At 42.3% G+C, this 8,917-nt stretch overlaps 1 protein-coding gene across 1 annotated transcript in view; it reads left to right on the top strand.

The window, feature by feature from the left end:
* The first annotated feature begins 979 nt into the window (after window positions 1–979).
* Window positions 980–8,917, top strand: part of LOC309559053 (uncharacterized protein) — a 156,470-nt gene continuing 148,532 nt past the window's right edge. Inside the window, exon 1 of the mRNA XM_082262185.1 lies at window positions 980–1,170. The gene's annotated coding sequence lies outside the window, so the exon portion shown is untranslated. The remainder of the gene's footprint in view (window positions 1,171–8,917) is intronic.

Below are 8,917 nucleotides of genomic sequence, written 5' to 3'. Positions count from 1 at the left end.
CACTGTACAATACGACACGTGACACAGTAATACACATTATACAATACTACACACTGCACACTAAAACACAGTGTACGATACTACACACTGCACTATATGCATGATATAACACGCAGCAAAATATATACACTGCGCAATACTTCACGTGGCATACACACTACTTAATATGACACGCAGCATAATATAACAAACACATTGCACAATACTATACTATGTAATCTAACACACTTGCTACACAATAATACACACACCAATGTACAACACACACAGGGCAATGCTATACACTGCATAATATAACACAAACACTACCTAACACTGCACACAGCAAATATAACACACAATGCACAATATAGCACATATACTTTATATTATAACACATGCACACTGCACAATACTACATACAGCATAATATTACGCACTGCACAATACTACATACAGCATAATATTACACACTGCACAATACTACATACAGCATAATATTACACACTGCACAATACTACATACAGCATAATATTACACACTGCACAATACTACATACAGCATAATATAACACACTGCACAATACTACATACAGCATAATATTACACACTGCACAATACTACATACAGCATAATATTACACACTGCACAATACTACATACAGCATAATATTACACACTGCACAATACTACATACAGCATAATATAACACACTGCACAATACTACATACAGCATAATATTACACACTGCACAATACTACATACAGCATAATATTACACACTGCACAATACTACATACAGCATAATATAACACACTGCACAATACTACATACAGCATAATATAACACACTGCACAATACTACATACAGCATAATATTACACACTGCACAATACTACATACAGCATAATATTACACACTGCATAATACTACATACAGCATAATATAACACACTGCACAATACTTATACTATTAGTCAGTATAATAGACAGTGTAGAGCACACAGGATAACACACTCTGCACACTATAAATCATACTGCAGGGTGTCGGGTTGTGGACGGTGACAGGGCTCAGGTGGTACTGGTGCTGAGAACAATGCTTTGGGGATCCTGGAATACGGAGTGCGCCTCGCCTGGACTGGGAGGTGATGGGGCGCACACTGCGCAATGAGGACGCACACACCCCCCTGACAATGGTAAGTCTCTCTGTCATTGCCGTCTCTATTATCCGGGATGTTATGACATTCCATTGTGTGCATGCCTGGAATGACACAATGCTGGGGGCCCCCGGGGCCACTGGATACCTAACAAAGACTACCAGAGCTGACCTTTGTCATGTATGAAGTGTGTGCAGGTATGACACGTGTGCCGGGGTCACTGAGGGGTTAACAGCGAGGGCTGACAGACGACGATTGCGCATTTATAACGTGAAAAGGTCGTTACTTTGTATCCAGCCGATTCTTCCATCCGTGAGACTTCCCGAGACAAAGGACGACCGGCCGCTGCCGGTCCGCAAAGGTCAGAAATCGCAGACTTTCCAGTTTTTCCAGATAGACGGAACATTCCGGGGGAATTCCGCCCACCTTCGTTAGAACCGACTGAGTCTTCTCCCGGGGTAACTCTGTAATGACTTTCCTTTATTTCTGTCCCCAGAAATTCTGTCGCCCGTTTACGCCGCTTTAAAGCCAGAAACCATTTACCAGTTTTAAGTGGAGGGTTGGAGCCCCCGCCAGGTTTTTATTGCAGTCTATTGGGCAAGTGGGGTGATTCCCCCACACTTAGGCTCCTTTCATGCCTTTGCGTTTTGTAAACGCACGCAAAATTGTACAATTCCACAAACTATTAGTTGACAACGGCACCCCAAATGCGGCAAACAGACGCCCACAACAAACGCGGCAAGCAGACGCACGCAAAAAACACAGCAAGCAGACGCACGCAACAAACGCGGCAAGCAGACACACACAACAAACGCAGCAAAAAGCAGGCACAGGCAAAAAATGCAGCAAGCAGACACACGCAACAAACGCGGAAAGCAGACACACACAACAAATGCGGAAAGCAGGCGCATGCAACAAATGCGGAAAGCAGACACACGCAACAAACGCGGCAAAAAGCAGGCGCATGCAAAAAATGCAGCAAGCAGACACACGCAACAAACGCGGAAAGCAGACACACACAACAAATGCGGAAAGCAGGCGCATGCAACAAATGCGGAAAGCAGGCGCATGCAAAAAACGCAGCAAGCAGACACACGTTGCAAACGCGGAAAGCAGAAACACGCAACAAACGCGGAAAGCAGACACACGCAACAAACGCGGAAAGCAGACACACGCAACAAATGCGGAAAACAGGCGCACGTAAAAAACGCAACAAATGCGGAAAGCAGACGCACAAAACAAACCTGGAATGTAGACACACGCAATAAACGTGGAAAGCAGACGCATGCAATAAACGCGGAAAGCAGATGCCCACAAGAAACACAGCAAGCAGACGCACGCAACAAACGTGGAAAACAGACGCACGTAACAAATGCAGCAAACAGACACATGCACAAACGCGACAGGCAGACGCACACAGCAAACGCAGACGCACGCAACAAACGCAGCAAGAAGACGCACGCAACAGACGCAGACGCACGCAACAAACGCAGCAAGCAGATGCCCACAACAAACGTGGCAAGCAAATGCACGCGGGAAGCAGACAAACCCAACAAACGCGGAAAGCAGGCGCACGCAACAAACACGGCAAGTAGATGCACGCAACAAATGCAGCTAGCAAATATATGCAACAAACGCAGAAAGCAGACTCACGCAAAAAACTCAGCAAGCAGCCAAAAGCGGCAAGCAGCCATACGCAACAAACGCGGCAAGCAGACGTGATTAACAGATGCAGCAAATTTGCGTTAAAAAGAGTGCAAAAGTGTTAAGGTGGCAAAAAGCTACATGAGCTACTTTGGTACGTTTGTCCCAAAAACTATTTGTCGGTTTTGGGCGAAGCAAAATTGGGGTGCCATTCGTTGCTAACGGCAAGCAGACATGGGCAGGAAGTGCGGCAAAATGTGCGCTAAAAAGACTGCAAAAAAAGTGAATGCGGCAAAAAGCTACTTTGTCTGTTTTTGGGCGGAGCAAAACGGGCATCGCTTTTGGGGTGCCATTCGTTGTTAACATCAAGCAGACACACGCCACAAACACGGGAAAATGCGCATTAAAAAAAAAATCCAAAAAGTTACATGAGTTACTTTGCTGCGTTTATCAAAAAAAATTATTTGTCTGTCTTGGGCGGAACAAAACGTGCGTCGCGTTTGGGGTGCCATTTGTTGCTAACGGCAAGCAGACACGCGCAGCAAGCGCGACGAAATGTGCACTTAAAGGAGCGCAAAAAAAGTGAATGCGGCAAAAAGCTACATGAGTTACTTTGCTGCATTTGTCACAAAAATAACTTGTTTTGGGTGGAGAAACGCAATGAACATGGCAAAATGCGTGCTAAAAAGAGCGCAAACAAAGTGAATGCGGCAAAAAGCTACATAAGCTACTTTGCTGCGATTGTCTCAAAAAATGTTGGTCTGTTTTGGGTGGAGCAAAATCAGCATCGCGTTTGAGGTGCCATGCTTTGCTAATGGCAAGCAGAAGCACGCAACAAACGCCGCAAAATGCACGGTAAAAAGTACTCCAAAAAGTTAATTCGCCGAAAATGCTACATGAGCTACTTTGGTGCGTTTGTCACAAAAATGATTTGCGTATTTTAGGCGGAGCAAAATCGCGTCATCGTCGGCATTTATTGGGAACTGCCAAAGCGGCAAGCAGACGCATGTTTTGCCGCGTGAAAAAACTTGCAACAAATGCTGCAAAATAAGCCAAAATAAGAAGAAACGCAAAAATGAATGCGGCAAAAAGTCACATGAGCCGCTTTGCCGCTTTTTTTTTTTTTTTTTGCACGTAGGGCAGCCTTGTGAAAAGGATAGGCTGCGCTATCGCTAAAAAAAAAAAAATGCGCTGTAAGAAAAAACGCAAAAATGAAGGATAGGCTGCGCTATCGCAAAAAAAAAAAAAAAAAAAATGCGCAGTAAGAAAAAATGCAAAAATGAAGGATAGGCTGCGCTATCGCAAAAAAAAAAAAAAAAAAAGAAATGCGCAGTAAGAAAAAATGCAAAAATGAAGGATAGGCTGCGCTATCACTAAAACAAAAAAAAAAAAAAAAAAATGCGCAGTAAGAAAAAATGCAAAAATGAAGGATAGGCTGCGCTATCGCAAAAAAAAAAAAATGCGCAGTAAGAAAAAGACGCAAAAATGAAGGATAGGCTGCGCTATCGCAAAAAAAAAAAAAAATGCGCAGTAAGAACAAAATGAAAAAATGAAGGATAGGCTGCCCTATCGCTAAAAAAAAAAAAATGTGCAGTACGGAAAAACGAAAAAAAAAAGGATAGGCTGCGCTATCGCTAAAAAAAAAAAAAAAAATGCGCAGTAAGAAAAAAAACGCAAAAATGAAGGATAGGCTGCCCAACCCCAAAAAAAAAAAAAATGTGCAGTACGGAAAAACGCAAAAATGAAGGATAGGCTGCGCTATCGCTAAAAAAAAAAAAAAAAAAAATGCGCAGTAAGAAAAAATGCAAAAATGAATGCGTCAAAAAGTCACATGAGCCGCTTAACTGCTTTTTTTCGGGTATCACCACGGGGACAGAAAATTAGAGAAAATCTCAATAAAAGCCTGACAGAGAATTTAAGACTTCCTCACTTTATCCAAAACTAAAATAAAAATGTTTCTTTTAAAAAAAAAATATGTGAAAATGTAACTTTTTTATTTTTGGATGGAGCGTGGAATAAAACTGTCGGCTGTTTGGTGTCCCGTCAGGGAGATTTCCCCTCACTTCCTTTCAGAGAGACACAAACAGGAAGTAAGAGGAAATCTCCCAAGTGTCCCCGTCTGGAGGATTTGCCCTCTCTTCCTGTAACGGGGTCACCAGGACACACAGAGTGGGTGTGCGGGTCATATGGGTTGGTGTTGTGATGTCACTGGCTGGCGGTGAGCTGATTGGCTGAACTCATCGGTCCCAACTTTTTGGAACCAAAGCCCCCCCCCCATCCCCCTTCCCTCCTCAGTCTAATGTATGCCCCTCTATAGATAATTCTGATATTGAACCCAATCACTAGGATGTCCCGTATGTTGCAGCTCGCCGATCCTCAGATGTGGCGGCCGCATTCATTTTCTTTTTTTCGGCTCTGTATAATTCCTGAGAGTAAAGGAAATACCTGTTGATCCTGCCAGAAATCCAGCACCCTTGAAACTTGTGTTATGGAGGTGTTCTGTAGTTGGGTAACAAGGCTGCCCCTCCATAGAGTGCAGTGAGTGAGGATTACATTGTTACCAGCTATCTCTGTGCTGTGGACTACAGCACACCTCCCGCCATTTTATGGACATGCAGAGAGGGGGGGGGAGGGTGTTCTGTAGTCTGGCACTAGGTTGATAGTGCTGATCTCCCATAGATACTGTACTGCAAATGAGCATTACATCGTTCCCAGCTATTTAATGAACTACAGAACACCTCTCCCCTATGGTATAGAGAGGGGAAGGTGTTCTGTAGCCTGGGCCTAGGGTGACAGTGGTGATCTTCTATAGACACTGTACAGCGGGTGAGAATTTAAATTGTCCCCAGCTATTTAATGAACTACAGAACAACTCCCCTCTATGTTATAGAGAGGGTGGAGGTGTTCTGTAGTCTGGTTTTAGGATGACAGTGCTGATCTTCCATAGACACTGTACAGTGGGTGAGTGTTTACATTGTTCCTAGCTATTTCATGAACTACAGAACACCTCCCCTCTATGTTTTAGAGAGAGTGGAGATGTTCTGTAGTCTGGTCTTGGGTGACAGTGGTGATCTTCCATAGACACTGTACAGCGGGTGAGCGTTTACATTGTTCCCAGCTATCTCTGTGAACCACAGAGCACCTCTCCCAAAAGTTATGGAGAGGGGGAGGTGTATTGTAGTCCTGTCCTAGGAATGACAATGCTGCTTCTCCATAGACACAGCGCAATGACTGAGCGTTGTCACCTCAGCACAGGAAGTGAATTACTGGCGGGATCACCAGGTGAGAGCGTGATAGAATAAAACGAATGCGGCCGCCGCGTCTGGAAGCTGCGAGATTCGATGCGTCCATTTCTGGGTGTAAAGACAAAAAAAAGGTCATTCTGCACTGACCCCTCCCCCATCCTCCCAGCAATCGCATTTCCCATTTTATAAAGGAAACGGCCGGGTGAAAAAAAGTCCTCCTGGGTTCAACCAATCACTGTTTGCGTCACAATTCTTTTTTTGTTTTTATTTCTGTATTTGTAATTTTAGCATAAATGCTTCGTAATTCTTTGCGATTCTTCTACCTGTGCGGCAGGGGGCGTGTCCTTTGCCTCCATACTTTGTGCTAAAAGATGTTCCGCCTCCTTGGGGGAGTGTGACTGAGTTCTCCCCCGCTGCAAGTCTCCATGCTGGGGGACAAACCACAGGTCCTCTGATAGCTTGTTGTTCTGTTCAGATCTCTTTGTTGTTACATAGGGAGGGAATTTATCAAAACTGGATCAGCCTGAATCTGGAGCAGCTGTGGATGGCAACCAATCAGCATCTATCTTCAGCTTGTTGTGTTAAGCTTTGAAGATAAAAGATAGAAGCTGATTGGTTGTCATAAACAACTGCCCCAGATTCTGGCTGCTCCAGTTTTGATGAATTCTTCTCATAGTATCAAATATGTTGCAAAGGATGCCTAGATCCCAACACATTCCCAGTCCATGCCAGTATAGATACCAACACATTCCCAGTCCATGCCAGTATAGATACCAACACATTCCCAGTCCATGCCAGTATAGATACCAACACATTCCCAGTCCATGCCAGTATAGATCCTAACATATTACCCAGTCCACACCAGTATATATCCTAACATTACCCAGTCCATACCAGTATAGATCCTAACACATTCCCCAGTCCATGCCAGTATAGATCCTAACACATTACCCAGTCCATACCAGTATAGATCCTAACACATAACCCAGTCTATACCAGTATAGATCCTAACACATCACCCAGTCCATACCAGTATAGATCCTAACACATTACCCAGTTCATACCAGTATAGATCCTAACACATTACCCAGTCCATATCAGTATAGATCCTAACACATTACCCAGTCCATACCAGTATAGATCCTAACACATTACCCAGTCCATACCAGTATAGATCCTAACACATTACCCAGTCCATACCAGTATAGATCCTAACACATTACCCAGTCCATACCAGTAAATATCCTAACACATTACCCAGTCCATACCAGTATAGGTCCTAACACATTACCCAGTCCATACCAGTATAGATCCTAACACATTACCAAGTCCATACCAGTATAGATCCTAACACATTACCCAGTCCATACCAGTATAGATCCTAACACATTACCCAGTCCATACCAGTATAGATCCTAACACATTACCCAGTCCATACCAGTATATATCCTAACACATTACCCAGTCCTTACCAGTATAGATCCTAACACATTACCCAGTCCTTACCAGTATAGATCCTAACACATTACCCAGTCCATACCAGTATAGAACCTAACATATTGCCCAGTCCGTACCAGTATAGAACCTAACATATTGCCCAGTCCATACCAGTATAGATCCTAACACATTCTCCAGTCCATACCAGTATAGATATCCAGCATTAGATTTTTCACTATTGAGATCTGATGTGTTTTCAAAGTGTTCCTTTCATTTTTTTGAGCAGTGTATATATATATATATATATATATATATATATATAGAGAGAGAGAGAGAATGTTGATATTGAGTTTATGGTTATAAATTGACTTCCAGTGGAATATTGCACAATCACAATTCTTAATAAAACTTTGTAAAATATATAATTTACTATAAACTTGTATATATATATTGTCATTTTTAACAGAAAATTAAAATTTTAACATTCTTATTAACATTCTATATTGTTATTATTATTATTGTTTTATAATAAGGATAATATAAAATGTTTATTATTATTATTACACTTCTGTCAATATTATTACTATTATGATTTTTATAGTATATTCAATTCATATATATTTCTGTTATTATCTCCAGTCGTTTTCTAACCTTTTTTATACTTTTTCAATTGTGAACATTTCATTTTCTGATTCTGGTTTTCCAATTTACTGACGGTTGTTTATTTAGAAATTGATGTGTTTTTCATGCATTGATTGTATTTGATATCTGTTCACTGGGGAAGCATGCGCTACTTTATTATATCCTTTGGTGCTGCACTTGCAGCCCCGATGAAGGTGGCGAATTCTGCCCCCCCCCCCCCCCCCCAAAGCTTCAAGCGTCTAATATAAAGTCTTCGATTTGATTTGACATTGGATTTATTTTGCATCTGGATTATTAGTTTGTGATGTGGCACTTTAGAATCTCAGATTAGTCAGGCTTTTATTGCTGTCTGTGAGATGCCCCCTCACTTCCTGCCTTGGTGACACCCTGGTGCTCCATGACACACTTGGTGTCACCGGGACAGGAAGTGAGGGGCAAAGCTGGAGTATAAAGCCAAGAAAGTATCTTTCCATGTTATTCATAACTGAATACAAAGTCTCCTCTGGAGTTGAATTTGGAGAGAATCACTCAGCACTCTTTGTAGTGACACCTTATTATAAAAAAAATCTCCCCCGCCATGTTAGAACCGCCCAATCACAATTCACACCAGAACACGATGGATCCTGATTGGTTGCTGTGTGCACTGCGTGCTTCACTCCTTGTGCTGTTATATTTATTAACCACTTCTGGACCGGGCCTTTTTCTGACACTTGTTGTTTACAAGTTAAAATCAATTTTTTTTGCTAGAAAATTACTTAGAACCCCCAAACATTATATATATATTTTTTTCTCTAGGGTCTCTGCATCTCTGCTAAAAA

This window comes from Pelophylax lessonae, assembly GCF_965119305.1.
Source record: "Pelophylax lessonae genome assembly, chromosome: 6".
Taxonomy (NCBI): domain Eukaryota; kingdom Metazoa; phylum Chordata; class Amphibia; order Anura; family Ranidae; genus Pelophylax; species Pelophylax lessonae.
Note: the sequence above shows the minus strand (reverse complement) of the source record. Positions and strands in the feature narration are given on the sequence as shown.